This window comes from Rutidosis leptorrhynchoides, chromosome 1, assembly GCF_046630445.1.
Source record: "Rutidosis leptorrhynchoides isolate AG116_Rl617_1_P2 chromosome 1, CSIRO_AGI_Rlap_v1, whole genome shotgun sequence".
In the NCBI taxonomy this organism is placed as follows: Eukaryota; Viridiplantae; Streptophyta; class Magnoliopsida; order Asterales; family Asteraceae; genus Rutidosis; species Rutidosis leptorrhynchoides.
In genome coordinates this window covers 64,485,060-64,502,187 of record NC_092333.1, presented here as the reverse complement: position 1 = coordinate 64,502,187, position 17,128 = coordinate 64,485,060, and the positions used below count along the sequence as shown (strand labels likewise).

The 17,128-nt window shown below is 34.4% G+C and overlaps 1 pseudogene; it reads left to right on the top strand.

Moving 5' to 3' along the window:
* The first annotated feature begins 10,075 nt into the window (after window positions 1-10,075).
* LOC139877353 (mediator of RNA polymerase II transcription subunit 15a-like) lies at window positions 10,076-15,854 on the top strand (annotated as a pseudogene).
* Window positions 15,855-17,128: the final 1,274 nt, after the last annotated feature.

The window sequence follows — 17,128 nt, the reverse complement described above, 5'->3', positions numbered from 1 at the left end:
TGTAAAGGTTATTTTACGGGTTTTTGAAGTCGAAATTCTGTCCGTGTAACACTACGCGATAAATACTCAATGTAAGTTATGTTCTCCTTTTTAAATTAATGTCTCGTAACTAAGTTATTATTATGCTTATTTGAGCCGAAGTAATCATGATGTTGGACTAAATATTAAGACGGGGTAATTGGGCTTTGTACCATAATTGGGGTTTGGACAAAAGAACGACACTTGTGGAAATTAGACTATGGGCTATTAATGGGCTTTATATTTGTTTAACTAAATGATAGTTTGTTAATTTTAATATAAAGATTTACAATTGGATGTACCTATAAATAACCATATACACTCGATCGGACACGATGGGCGGGGTATTTATATGTACGAATAATCGTTCATTTAACCGGACACGGGAATGGATTAATAGCCACTAGAATAATTAAAACAGGGGTGAAATTATGTACAAGGACACTTGGCATAATTGATAACAAAGTATTAAAACCTTGGGTTACACGCAGTCGATATCCTGGTGTAATTATTAAACAAAGTATTAAAACCTTGTTACAGTTTAAGTCCCCAATTAGTTGGAATATTTGACTTCGGGTATAAGAATAAATTGACGAGGACACTCGCACTTTAAATTTATGACCGATGGACTGTTATGGACAAAAACCAGACGGACATATTAAATAATCCAGGACAAAGGACAATTAACCCATGGGCATAAAACTAAAATTAATACGCCGAACATCATGATTATAGAAGTTTAAATAAGCATAATCCCTTTTATTTCATATTTAATTGCACTTTTAATTTTCGCACTTTAATTTCTGTCATTTTAATTATCGTCATTTACTTTACTCTTTAAATTAAGTTTTTAGTTATTTTTAATATTTTGCATTAGCTTTTAATTGTGACTTTAAAATATAAAATCGACAAACCGGTCATTAAACGGTAAAACCCCCCTTTTTATATTTATATTTATATATTGTTATATAAAAATAAAGTGTTTCATAAGCCCGTCTCCCTGTGGAACGAACCGGACTTACTAAAAACTATACTACTTCGAGACTAGGTACACTGCCTATTGTGTTGTAGCAAGGTTTTGGTATATCCATTTTGTAAATATTTAATTAAAACTTGTTAAATTTTGTAGCATTCCGTATTAAAAATATACACTATTTCGTAACCCCGTGCTACCACATCAGATTGCTTATGCGTCTAGACAATTGAAGATTCACGAACAAAATTATACGACGCATGATTTGGAATTAGGCGCGGTTGTTTTTGCATTAAAGACTTGGAGGCACTACTTATATGGGGTCAAAAGTATTATATATACCGACCACAAAAGTCTTCAACACATATTTAATCAGAAACAACTGAATATGAGGCAGCGTAGGTGGATTGAATTATTGAATGATTACGACTTTGAGATTCGTTACCACCCGGGGAAGGCAAATGTGGTAGCCGATGCCTTGAGCAGGAAGGACAGAGAACCCATTCGAGTAAAATCTATGAATATAATGATTCATAATAACATTACTACTCAAATAAAGGAGGCGCAACAAGGAGTTTTAAAAGAGGGAAATTTAAAGGATGAAATACCCAAAGGATCGGAGAAGCATCTTAATATTCGGGAAGACGGAACCCGGTATAGGGCTGAAAGGATTTGGGTACCAAAATTTGGAGATATGAGAGAAATGGTACTTAGAGAAGCTCATAAAACCAGATACTCAATACATCCTGGAACGGGGAAGATGTACAAGGATCTCAAGAAACATTTTTGGTGGCCGGGTATGAAAGCCGATGTTGCTAAATACGTAGGAGAATGTTTGACGTGTTCTAAGGTCAAAGCTGAGCATCAGAAACCATCAGGTCTACTTCAACAACCCGAAATCCCGGAATGGAAATGGGAAAACATTACCATGGATTTCATTACTAAATTGCCAAGGACTGCAAGTGGTTTTGATACTATTTGGGTAATAGTTGATCGTCTCACCAAATCAGCACACTTCCTACCAATAAGAGAAGATGACAAGATGGAGAAGTTATCACGACTGTATTTGAAGGAAGTCGTCTCCAGACATGGAATACCAATCTCTATTATCTCTGATAGGGATGGCAGATTTATTTCAAGATTCTGTAGACATGAGTATTGCCTATCATCCACAAACTGATGGGCAGAGCGAAAGGACGATACAAACGCTTGAAGACATGCTACGAGCATGTGTTATTGATTTCGGAAACAGTTGGGATCGACATCTACCGTTAGCAGAATTTTCCTACAACAACAGCTACCATTCAAGCATTGAGATGGCGCCGTTTGAAGCACTTATGGTAGAAAGTGCAGGTCTCCGATTTGTTGGAGTGAAGTGGGGGATAGACAGATTACGGGTCCGGAGATTATACAAGAAACTACCGAGAAGATCATCCAAATTCAACAACGGTTGAAAACCACCCAAAGTCGACAAAAGAGCTACGCTGACATTAAAAGAAAAGATATAGAATTTGAAATTGGAGAGATGGTCATGCTTAAAGTTGCACCTTGGAAAGGCGTTGTTCGATTTGGTAAACGAGGGAAATTAAATCCAAGGTATATTGGACCATTCAAGATTATTGATCGTGTCGGACCAGTAGCTTACCGACTAGAGTTACCTCAACAACTCGCGGCTGTACATAACACTTTCCACGTCTCGAATTTGAAGAAATGTTTTGCTAAAGAAGATCTCACTATTCCGTTAGATGAAATCCAAATCAACGAAAAACTTCAATTCATCGAAGAACCCGTCGAAATAATGGATCGTGAGGTTAAAAGACTTAAGCAAAACAAGATACCAATTGTTAAGGTTCGATGGAATGCTCGTAGAGGACCCGAGTTCACCTGGGAGCGTGAAGATCAGATGAAGAAGAAATACCCGCATCTATTTCCAGAAGATTCGTCAACACCTTCAACAGCTTAAAATTTCGGGACGAAATTTATTTAACGGGTAGGTACTGTAGTGACCCGAACTTTTCCATGTTTATATATATTAATTGAGATTGATATTTACATGATTAAATTTTTCCAACATATTAAGCAATCAAACTTGTTAAGACTTGATTAATTGAAATATGTTTCATATAGACAATTGACCACCCAAGTTGACCAGTGATTCACGAACGTTAAAACTTGTAAAAACTATATGATGACATATATATGGATATATATATAGTTAACATGATACTATGATAAGTAAATATATCATTAAGTATATTAACAATGAACTACATATGTAAAAACAAGACTACTAACTTAATGATTTTTAAACGAGACATATATGTAACGATTATCGTTGTAAAGACATTTAATGTATATATATATCATATTAAGAGATATTCATACATGATAATATCATGATAATATAATAATTTAAAATCTCATTTGATATTATAAACATTGGGTTAACAACATTTAACAAGATCGTTAACCTAAAGGTTTCAAAACAACACTTACATGTAACGACTAACGATGACTTAACGACTCAGTTAAAATGTATATACATGTAGTGTTTTAATATGTATTTATACACTTTTGAAATACTTCAATACACTTATCAAAATACTTCTACTTAACAAAAATGCTTACAATTACATCCTCGTTCAGTTTCATCAACAATTCTACTCGTATGCACCCGTATTCGTACTCGTACAATACACAGCTTTTAGATGTATGTACTATTGGTATATACACTTCAATGATCAGCTCTTAGCAGCCCATGTGAGTCACCTAACACATGTGGGAACCATCATTTGGCAACTAGCATGAAATATCTCATAAAATTACAAAAATATGAGTAATCATTCATGACTTATTTACATGAAAATAAAATTACATATCCTTTATATCTAATCCATACACCAACGACCAAAAACACCTACAAATACTTTCATTCTTCAATTTTCTTCATCTAATTGATCTCTCTCAAGTTCTATCTTCAAGTTCTAAGTGTTCTTCATAAATTCCAAAAGTTCTAGTTTCATAAAATCAAGAATACTTTCAAGTTTGCTAGCTCACTTCCAATCTTGTAAGGTGATCATCCAACCTCAAGAAATCTTTGTTTCTTACAGTAGGTTATCATTCTAATACAAGGTAATAATCATATTCAAACTTTGGTTCAATTTCTATAACTATAACAATCTTATTTCAAGTGATGATCTTACTTGAACTTGTTTTCGTGTCATGATTCTGCTTCAAGAACTTCGAGCCATCCAAGGATCCATTGAAGCTAGATCCATTTTTCTCTTTTCCAGTAGGTTTATCCAAGGAACTTAAGGTAGTAATGATGTTCATAACATCATTCGATTCATACATATAAAGCTATCTTATTCGAAGGTTTAAACTTGTAATCACTAGAACATAGTTTAGTTAATTCTAAACTTGTTCGCAAACAAAAGTTAATCCTTCTAACTTGACTTTTAAAATCAACTAAACACATGTTCTATATCTATATGATATGCTAACTTAATGATTTAAAACCTGGAAACACGAAAAACACCGTAAAATCGGATTTACGCCGTCGTAGTAACACCGCGGGCTGTTTTGGGTTAGTTAATTAAAAACTATGATAAACTTTGATTTAAAAGTTGTTATTCTGAGAAAATGATTTTTATTATGAACATGAAACTATATCCAAAAATTATGGTTAAACTCAAAGTGAAAGTATGTTTTCTAAAATGGTCATCTAGACGTCGTTCTTTCGACTGAAATGACTACCTTTACAAAAATGACTTGTAACTTATTTTTCCGACTATAAACCTATACTTTTTCTGTTTAGATTCATAAAATAGAGTTCAATATGAAACCATAGCAATTTGATTCACTCAAAACGGATTTAAAATGAAGAAGTTATGGGTAAAACAAGATTGGATAATTTTTCTCATTTTAGCTACGTGAAAATTGGTAACAAATCTATTCCAACCATAACTTAATCAAATTGTATTGTATATTATGTAATTTTGAGATACCATAGACACGTATACAATGTTTTGACCTATCATGTCGACACATCTATATATATTTCGGAACAACCATAGACACTCTATATGTGAATGTTGGAGTTAGCTATACAGGGTTGAGGTTGATTCCAAAATATATATAGTTTGAGTTGTGATCAATACTGAGATACGTATACACTGGGTCGTGGATTGATTCAAGATAATATTTATCGATTTATTTCTGTACATCTAACTGTGGACAACTAGTTGTAGGTTATTAACGAGGACAGCTGACTTAATAAACTTAAAACATCAAAATATATTAAAAGTGTTGTAAATATATTTTGAACATACTTTGATATACATGTATATATTGTTATAGGTTCGTGAATCAACCAGTGGCCAAGTCTTACTTCCCGACGAAGTAAAAGTCTGTGAAAGTGAGTTATAGTCCCACTTTTAAAATCTAATATTTTTGGGATGAGAATACATGCAGGTTTTATAAATGATTTAGAAAATAGACACAAGTTCGTGAAACTACATTCTATGGTTGAATTATCGAAATCGAATATGCCCCTTTTTATTAAGTCTGGTAATCTAAGAATTTGGGAACAGACACCCTAATTGACGCGAATCCTAAAGATAGATCTATTGGGCCTAACAAACCCCATCCAAAGTACCGGATGCTTTAGTACTTCGAAATTTATATCATATCCTAAGGGTGTCCCGGAATGATGGGGATATTCTTATATATGCATCTTGTTAATGTCGGTTACCAGGTGTTCACCATATGAATGATTTTTATCTCTATGTATGGGATGTGTATTGAAATATGAAATCTTGTGGTCTATTATTATGATTTGATATATATAGGTTAAACCTATAACTCACCAACATTTTTGTTGACGTTTTAAGCATGTTTATTCTCAGGTGATTATTAAGAGCTTCCGCTGTCGCATACTTAAATAAGGACGAGATTTGGAGTCCATGCTTGTATGATATAGTGTAAAAACTGCATTCAAGAAACTTATTTTGTTGTAACATATTTGTATTGTAAACCATTATGTAATGGTCGTGTGTAAACAGGATATTTTAGATTATCATTATTTGATAATCTACGTAAAGCTTTTTAAAAACTTTATCTATGAAATAAAGGTTATGTTTTGTTTTAAAAATGAATGCAGTCTTTGAAAAATGTCTCATATAGAGGTCAAAACCTCGCAACGAAATCAATTAATATGGAACGTTTTTAATCAATAAGAACGGGACATTTCACCTGTAAATAACATGTTTTATGCCATACAATCTTGGATCTTTCTTAACCTTGATCATTGACTTTCTGACATGAATTGTACTTCATTTGCATTGTTATTGTGAAAAGTTTTAAAATCCTAAAAACTACAAAAAGATTTTTCAGTGTGTTGATATTTATTTTGAAAAAATACAAAAACATTTTATTTGTTTGCTTATGTGAATATGTGTATATTTCCTTGAAGTTACAAATTGTGTCTCGACGTCAAAAAGAAACGAACTACACATCTCAAATCATAAACCTGTTAAAGTCTTCAAAATGAAAATATTTTGCGTGTAAAATCAGCCAGTGGAAGTGAATAGAAGGAATTATTGGGGTTTCTAAAACGCAAAACTATTTTATAAAGGGAGGAGACAGTCGACCGATTTATAACATAAGTCGGTCGATGTTGAAAAAAGTCGACCGACTTACTCGTTTGTTATAATGTCGACCGTTTATCAAGTATGTCAAGCGATTGTCACATATGTCGACCGACATAACACCAAAGTCGACCGATTGTCGAGCTGGGTATAAAAAGGCCTCAGACGGCCGATTTTCTTTATTTCATACGATTGTGTTGATTTACCAAAAAATTCGAACTTTGCAAGGAAGAGCTTTTGATCGTGTTTTTCGTATACATCTTTGAATTGTGATTCCAGCGCCGTTAACCAATCAAGGTAATTCTTTTTCAATCGAAAGTTATTGAAGTTTTCTTGTTTATTTTTCATTTTCGATTAAATTGGTGAGAATTAGGATCTGTTAGAGTTAGTTGAATACTAGATCATGTATATCGGCTTTCTCTGGATCTTTATTAGTCTTTGATTGAAACAAAACACCATAAAATCGGTGGATTTGAGTTTGGATCTGCGTTTTTGCTTCGTTAGATAAATCGACCGATTGACTTCCTAAGTCGACCGATTTACCCTATGACGGGCGACTTTATAAGTCGATCGATTTGTATAAATGTCGGTCGACTGTCCTTGAAAATCGACCGAATTACATAGTATGTCGACCGACTGTTGTTTCCTGTATTCTTTTTATGGTTTTCGATTTAACGCTTTTCGATTATTGTATATATGTTTGTATAGCAGAATAAATGGCTCAACTAGGTAGTCCAGTGAACGAAGACGTACATGAGGAAGAGGTGATTCTGTCCAAGAATCTTCCAGGCCTGACGGCAAGCGAAAATGCCAATCTAGAGGCATGTCTAAACGAGGAAGGACCTGAAGCAAAGGAAGGCTTCGTTGATATTATCAAATTCTTGAAAAGGTCCAGGATTCATACTGCAATAACTCTAGAATGCAAGGCATACTACTCACACCAACGATAATTCTGGAACAATGCTTCTATTGTCACTGAACAAGGAAGAAAGGTGATACGAAGCAGCGTTGGTGGTACAATTGTAAAGATCTCGGCACAGACAGTTCTTGAAGACTTAGGTTTTCCAGATAAAGATTCTATGCCAGTCACACTGAATAGAACTAAGGTCCGAAGGTGTCTAGTAAGATGTGGATACTCTGGTGATCCAATGAAAGGTGCTGTTAAGAGAACTCGATTCTGTCATCAATACAAATACCTAACTTTGGTGTTGTTAAGATGCATGAGTCCAATGGTAGGCGGTTGATGAGCTGAATGAGACTTATAGCTCAATATTTGCAGCACTAGTTCTTCATGCGGACTTCAATTTCTCCGAAGTAATTTTCAGAAGCATGTTGGTGAACGTGAAAAAGAAGAGCCACTTAATGTTTCCTAGGTTCTTGCAGGTGATGATTGAAAAGCAAGTGCAAGGATTGAATAAGGTTTGGGAGGATGAGATTAAGCTGAATCATCTGAACGATTTGACTTTCAATCGAGTCAGGAAAAAGAGAGGTCCGGATGAACCATTCAAGAGATTGGTTGGCCACCTCGCAAATGAAAACTATGTATGTCCACCAGGTGCTGCCTGTCGTCATGAGAACAGTACGTCTGGTAATGAAGATGATATCGTCGCAGTTGGTGAAGACGATCAAGAGGTTAATCAGCCACCGCCAGTTGTTACAATTGAACAGATACTGGTTGATGAAGACGATGAAGGAGATGACTTTGACCCTGATCAATTCGAGCTGAGAAAGCGAAAACAATCTGAGGGTCCTTCGGTTACGACAAAGCCGAAGCAGAGGCGCATAAGATTCATTAAGAAGGCAAAAAGGACTGAGTCGTCCTCAGCTACTGAACAGCGACAATCACATCAATCACAACCACAACGACAACCTTCAGCTGCTGCTACTCAAGAAACACGTGCTGAAACTGATACAGGAGTTCATGCTACTGCATCCACGACTGCTATTACACAAGATGCTGCGGTTTCTATATTAAGTGAGAAGGTTGTCAATATGGCTTCTGAATTTGAAAAGTTTAAAGAAAAAGTTGATGAACGAGAGAGAAGAAAGGATGCTGAGATTGCCAAACTGACCAAGCAGGTTGAAGATCAACAGGTTGAATTGAAGAAGTTACAAACTAAGTTTGATGCTCAGAATTTGCTGATTGTAAAGGCTGAGACTACAGCGAACAAGGCACTGTCGAAGGTGCTTGAGTGGGAAAATAATTTCGATATTGAGGCTGTTGATCTCGAGGAGGATATAGACTTTGGTAATTTTAACGATCAAGGCGAGGATGAGCTAGGTTTGGATATTGCTAAAGGCACAAGCGAGAACCCACTGTCAGTAATTCCTCTAAATATTGATTATTCTTTACGTGATTTTTTGGCAAAGCAGGATCGTCTGAATCACTCAGTTGTATTTGATGATTTAGAAGAAGGGGAGATCCCGCCGGATCTAAGCGCTGAGGAGCAGGCCGAGCTAGTGCGTCAAGAGCAACAAGCAAGTACTTCAGCTGACGCAACTGCTAGCTCATTTTTTGAGAATCGTTACGATTCTAGTGATGATTTTGAGGAAATTGTCGTAAGTAATGAAAACGACAACGATTTTGATGAAGTAATTATTGAAGATGAACCAATAGGTGATTTTCCGGAGTACGAATGTAAATAATAAAATAGATAAAATAATGGAAATAACAAAGTGTTAGTGCATATTTTGTAATCCCTAGTTCCGTGAACTTTAACGTTTTATTCGATCATGTTGTAACCTGTAATATTGTTAAACATTGATTGTCGATGTGTTATTTTATATTTGTAAACGTTTAAATATAATTCGTAATATTACTCGACAGTCGGCCGACTGACATGGTCAGTCGACCGACTGTCATCCACTGTCGACCGACAAAGGAACTGAGGTATTTAAGCCTAATTAATCTTCATTAATTTGGTTAACAACTCTGCACATTACAAACACACGAAAACAGTTCTAGGTCGAGTCTCTCTCAATCTTCATGTCCAAATACCACAGAATGTCAGTCTAGGCTTCGTGTTTATCAAGATCTAATCTTGGTTTGACTTGTACGAACCCGAAAACCCATAGATATTCGTTTAAGCTCTTTCTAGTGTTATTCCGCCTCTAGATCGTGTTAGGTTGATTCTAAGATCCTCTCTCAGCGTCTACACAAAGTTTTGATTATAAAACATGTGAAGTGTTATATTGTATAATACGGAGTATAAATTTGTTTGGTTTGAATAAGTTGATGTTTCATTCTTTATATAAATACTATGAAAGTATAGTTGGTGAACATTTCTCTTCGTATATGAATTTTGTTAGTTTCACGTATTATGGAGCCAATATACTAAGAGTTGTGAAATTTGTTGTTGATCTATGGGTTCAGGTGGATTATGTCATTTAGTATTATGTTATTATAATAGTATATGTGTTTTTTTTATTATATAGAATGGATACCTTGATGAAAAGCTGTCGATTTTTTGGATCCGAAAAGCTACCGGATTTTAAGAAAATAGCTCTGAGGTTCGAGGAAAAGATTTACAATACTGCAACAAGCCAGGTTTGTTTACTTTTTTTTTTCTACGCTAATATTTTCTGAAAATTATGCATTTAATGGAATAAATATATTGCTAGGGGTTTAGTCTTAAATGTAAAGTCATGAGAAAGATATATTTAGACGCTGTTGTATCCTTCAGAAGCTACAGTTTGCAATATTATTTTTCAGTTATCTATATTATTTTTAATTTTGGTTTTGCAGGCTGATTATATGAGTGAAATATCCGTCAAGCTGATGACTTTTAGATCATCGAATCCTATGACCAATTCTCCACAGTCGAACAATACTGGGAATCCTGTAAACCCATCTGATCAAGGTACTTTAGATATGAATCTGATAAAGAATATTGTAATTTTGACAACGTTATTGCTTCGTCTGCATTGCCACATGGCGGTTGCATATCGCAGTCAACAATGTCAAATATTTCCAGCCAAAACTCAAGTTTGCAGAATATTAAAAACATTCCCGGGGTTCAACAAACTTTTTGTAGGAAATAATATCGGACAAGGGATACGGATACCTCAAAACTCACAGCAGTGTCGTTATCAACAGCAGTTGCATCAAATGGCAAAGCAATCACACATTCAACAGCATAAGTTGTCGCAGCCAAGTCATATTCAATCGTCTCCACAATCAATTATGAATCCCACAATGTTGCAAAACCAGCAATCCATGAGTTGCCAATCGTTCCTAAAACAACAAAGACCGCAGCTACCACATACAAGGATGATCGGCCCGCGGAATAATCTTTCGGGTGGTCAACATACTAAATTATCTGGTATTCATCAGCAACAATTGGGCCCTCAAAGTAGTCAGAAACATTTGCTTCAGTCAACTCAAGGTCAAAAGCCACAAGTGGATTTACAGCAACTCTTAATGCCCCAGTTACAAGCACAATCAGGTCAGTTACAGAACCAGTTAGATATTAAACCGCACGTGAATCTGTCACGAGGCGACGTGCAACAAAGGCCTCCAACATCGGGTTCTTTACAGCAGCAAAATGTAATCTATCAGCAGAAACAGCTAATGCAACCACAGAGAGTTAAAACAGAGCCTTCATCAAGTAAGTAATACACACATATAGACATGCAATTACATATTTGCACAAAATGCTCATAATTTTAATGATAGTTTCATAGCTTTTAGACGTTTTTCTTTTCATTATATATTATATAATTATAATTATATATTGTAGCATCATCAGAAGCAACAGCTCAGATAGGAAATCCAAATTGTGGAGATTGGCAAGAGGTGGTGTTTCAAAAGGTAGTGTACATGTAAAACTTATTGATCTATTTTCTATTTGATAGCAAGTTGATTGAATACAAATGTTTTATACAACTGACTAAGAATTACTCAGTATTATTTACAACTGACTAAGGTTTTGTTATTTCTTTTGTCTTAAATTTTATTTGCGAATGGGTTTTGTTTATTGCGTTGACACTTGTCGTAGTAAGTCTACACTATTCATGTATCAAATGTTATTCCGCTTAAAGTATTTTTACATCCTTTCCAAACCTAAATGTTAGCATACAATGAAACACAAATAATGTTTCCTGCTACTGGAATTTTTAAAAGACATGTGAATAGTATGATTGATGGTTGTTTCTTGTACTTCAGATGAAAGTTTTGAAAGATAAGTATATGCTAGAGTTGAAGGACGTGTACCAGAAACGTGTAGCTGAATTGAATTAGGTAAGTTTAATTACAAATTTAGTTTCTTCTGTTAGTTCTTTTGGTAAAATTCAGACAACCATGAAAGAGAAAACGTAACTTAACGTTAATGGATCGTCTCTGTTATAATTTGATGGATGAATTTTAATGTTCAGCTTGATTCTCTTACTCGTCAACAAAAAAGTGAGCAGTTTGAGAAACTGAAAAAGATTAAACCAATGTTGGAATATTGCATGTCATGCCTACAAGTTCCTAAAGCCGACATACCTCCCAACCATAAAGAAACACTTATTCAGGTTGAGAGACATATTATTAAATTCATGATGGCGTATAATCGCGAGCCCGGTATCATAATGCAGCAACCATTAACTGCACCACATATTGATTCTCTGCACCAATCACAACATACACAAGTGCAGCCACATGAGAATCAGATGAACTCACAGATGCAATCAATTAAGCTACAACATAATAAAGTGGCTGTGTTACAGCATAATAACGTGGGGCCAAATTCCAACATACTCTTTTGTCAGCAATTGAAGCAACTTCAAAATCGGGATAATCCACAAACGAAGCAGCTGCAACAAAATGGGAATCAGATAAATACAAATAATGGTAATGATTTGAATATCAGACAGATGATTGAAATAAAGTCGGAATCTTTGCAGCAGCAGTTTAAGGTGGGACCCACGTTTTCATCTCCACAAATAGACCAGCAAAATCTACTGAATTCTTTTACTAAATCCAGCACACCGATGCAATCTGTAAACTCGGCGTTTATTGCGTCATCACCATCAACACCATCTACGGCTCATATACCTATAGTGTCAGAGAAAATCAATGTTTGTGGTAATGATGTGTCGGTAGAAGATTCCGGAAAGCCGAGTACTATCGAAGATCGCATGGAGCGTTTGGTCAGAGTGGTCAGTATATCATTTTTTTAACCTCCTAGTCTATAAGTAGAAGTACAAGGTTGGGAAACAGGTCAAAATGTATATTTTTGTTCGATTAACAAGGGAGGGGTTGGTTGGAGATTTAGTATGAAAAACTAAGTTATTATTTTATCATTATACCAACGGATCTTCGGTCCAGCGGTACCGTGGTTACACTTGTGTACTCGCAGGGCTAGAGATCTCGGGTTCGAACCTCGTCACCCGCTCTAGGAATTGAAATATATTCCTTGAAGGTGGCCCAAAGGGAAGGTTTTACCGACCCGCTCCGGGACTAAGGTCCGGCCCGCCTGCCCCTCGGGATGGTTTAAGGGTCGGATCCTCATAGTGTGGTTCGGGTTTCCTGCCCGAAAGCGCGTGTGTGTGTGCAAATGATGAGTGTCGTTGAAATAAATGATACGCTGATGCAAGCTTGCCTTTCAAAAAAAAAAATTTATTTTATCATTATACTATTATGAACTATGAATTATGAATTATGAATTATGAATATGAATTAAAACAATCTAAATTTACCAACTTTTTGAAATAAGTATAGATATCGTATGTTTTTCAACCAGATTATACATGTACCAGTATGTATAAGTGTACAACATAAAAAGAATAATATATATATTTTTTCCCTTTTTTAATTAGGTTTCTCATCAGAAATCAAATAATTATGTCATATCTTTGGTTCATAGGTGAAGTCAGCATCACAAAAATCCTTTAATGCTTTGGCTAGCGACATTGGTTCAGTTGTTACTACAATCGATAGCATTGCAGAATCTGCACCTGGTAACGGATCAAGAGAAGAAGGTGAAGACTTGGTTTCCACAACACACATTCGTCTTAAAAGACCTCTCAACACTCAAGATGTAACTACTGAAGCAAGAAAAGTTAAATGTTTTGATGTTGTATCATCCGCTAGCAGTGTAAATGATAGCGTCAACAATATCGATTGTTTGGGGCCCACCGAGGTTGTGTCCATTGCAACCTCTACCACCAAAAGGAGCCGGCTTGAGGTATTATATCTTCTGTAGATCACATCTGTGTTTAGTACATAATCCCTAATTATCCCGGTTGTATGTGAATGGGTCGATATTGCCACTTTTAATCTGTATATGCTTTGTTAAACTGTTGCAGAAGATAAATCCGCTTGTGGAAGAAATAAGAAAGATAAATCAAAGACTCGTAGATACGGTGGTAGAATTTAGTCATGAAGATGTTGATCCAGCTGTATCTTCAGAAGTTGGTAAAGGAACTTTTGTTAAGTGCACATTTAACCCTGTATATCTTGGTCAAAATCGCAAGTCAAACTATTCTTCAGCACAAATGGTATGTTATTGTACATCCGACATCATTTTTTTTTAACAGCAAGATTTTTATTAAAAAACGAAACAAAGGTACATGAGCAATTGAAAGCTCTAACACGAAAAGATACACGACAACAAGACCAACCCGACAATTTATATGAAACAAAATGGCTTGAGATGCAAAGGTTGCAACTCAAACACCAACATCTAAAAAACTAAGGACTCGAAAGATACATAGCCGGATTTGAGAGCAAAGTGGCAGGTTAGTAACGGGTCGAAAAAGGTTACTTTTGGTACAGGTCGAAATGGGTTGGGTTGAATTAAACCAATTTTCCTCCGAAACTTTAAATTTTATATGACGTCGTGCGATCAAACAAATCATATATTCTGAATAATCTATTTTTTGAATAAAATGGTTTAGGACGTTGTATTAATGAACACTTTAACACTACACTTTGACTGACTTTCAAACCTTTCGGCCCCTGTTAAGAGATGTTGAAATTGCCATTTCATTATTTATGTTAAGAGTGTGTGGAAATTAACGTTTTATTTTAACTGATGTGCAGCCACTCATACAACCATTGCAGTTACTTGTTCCTTCAAATTATCCAAATTGCTCCCCGATTATGTTAGATAAGATTCCTTTTGAACTCAGGTGATAAATTTTTTACTTTTACTTGCACCTGTTTCCATTTGGCTTTGTTTGTGGAGAGTGCTTGATTCTATATCTCCTTAAAACAGAATAATTTTCAGATTAATTGACAAAGAAACATTAATTTTACTTACTGAATTAAAATTTAGTGATAAAGAAACAACAATTTTACTTATGATTAAGAGCTATACAATAGATCATTAGTAGCTCCTATTTTGAAAGTACTAGTAGTTTATAACGTGCAAAATCGTGGGTTAATACCAATAATTAATAATAATAGTAATTATTATTAATTATAATACAATAAGGGGCCGTTTGGTTTGTGGGATTTCGTTGGATTTGAAAGGATTTGCATTTCAAATCCCATGAAATCTCATGTTTGGTTGGAGGATTTGGTTGAAGGATTTGCATTTCAAATCTCATGAAATCCTATATATGAAGGATTTTAAAATCCTTTGTATATATGAGGGATTTGAAATCTCATGTTCTAAGATTTGGTTTGAATTAGGAGGAATGTCTCTCTAATTAGGAGGAATGTCTCTCTAATTAGGAGACAATAATGTTTTGGTTTGAATTGTAATCGGTGGTTGATATTCAAATCAATGGTTTAAAAATAAAAGAGATCATCACTCAAATTAATGACGAGATTATGATTTAAAATAATCTAATGGTGTAATTGAATACGCTTCACTTTAGCTAGATTAAATTTAGATTAGATTATAGAACTATAGATAGATATTTGACTGAATTTATTTCCATTGCGCAGCAAAGAACATGTAAATCTCTCCACGAAAGCCAAATTGCGGTTCAGTAGTTGTTTGAGAAGTCTTTCAGACCCGATGTCACTCGAGGACATGGTAAGGACTTGGGACGTATATTCTCGCGAAGTTATTTTGGACCATGCGAAACAAAGCAGTGGTTGTCCGTTCACTTCCAAATATGGAGCATGGGAGGACTGCCTAACCGCAGTATAAAGTGCCGCATTTTACATGTTAATATTTTGTCTCTATATCGTGGCAACGACTTTATGGTGGTTTTGTAGGTTACGGAATGATATGTTACATGCTTCATCTTTAATTAAAGTAAGTGATTTGTTTTGATAACATTAGGCTTTTTGTTATTTATTGGATTAAAGCTAGAGGCAAAGTTGACCATAGTTGGAATTTATGACTTTGTAATCCTTTAGCTCATTGCTAGCCTTCTAATAAAATTAGAAATTAAAAAAATATATTTCGATTGTGATTTTTACTAGGAAAAAAACAAAATAAAAAAGAAAAGAGAAAAAAATCATAATAAAAAATCGTTGGCTGATTATATATTATATGCATTTAAATGCAGCAAATTACATCCAAATTTTAATTAATGCTTATATTATTAACAAACATATGTTCATCATCACAAATTACATGTTAAATTGTTAATTATATGAAATATTCACATGTTACACAAAGAAATATGCACTTCTGAACGGGTTTTTTCGAATTATTTTATATTCATTCTGACTCTCCATCAACAATGATGGGCCCACATATACGTTAAATTTTTACCACGCATAAAAAAATAATACTCTAATTTATCTATTTATTTACTTACATTGTATTTAACTATTAAAAATAAGGTATTTTAACTTTAATTGATAATTTTTTATTTGATTTAACTAAATATAGTTTAAATTTCTAAGCCATAAGCGGGGTTGTCTATCTTGTTACAAATGATGTTAGGCTTGGTCATATTTTTTCCCTGGTTATCCGTATGTATTATACAGGGGGTTATATAAGTAAGATTGAAATAAAATAAAATAAAAGTCTATATCAAAAAAATAAGACTTTCGAGGTCAATATATATCTCAACAAAATCCTTGTTTACACATACGCTCTCTTCTTGCATGAAAAGACCAAGAACCTTCATCTAATTAACAAAATCAATCAATGATCATCGCCATTAAAATCCGATCGGTTTGAATCAAGTAAGTACTCCCTCCCTACACTTTTCCGATTACGATCATACAAAAGAAACTCGCACTGCTTTACGTTTTTACGGTTTCGCAATTATGTTTGTTTGATTTATTTTTAATATCGCGATCTTGTTATATTATTATTGTTATATTTAATAATTAATTACTCGTATTATTATCATCATCTGTATGTATATTTTGTACTTATATATGTTAGTTTCATAATTTTTATATTGCAGGTTAAGAGATACTTCACAATTTTTACATTCCAGGTTTAGAAATTGATTTATGAAATCGACGATGGATACGAGTAATTGGAGGACTAAATTGTTACCTGATTCGCGGCAAAAACTTATTAACAAAATGTATGTATTTTTATGTACACACGAATTATCTTATTTACTTCATATTATCTTTATGGTT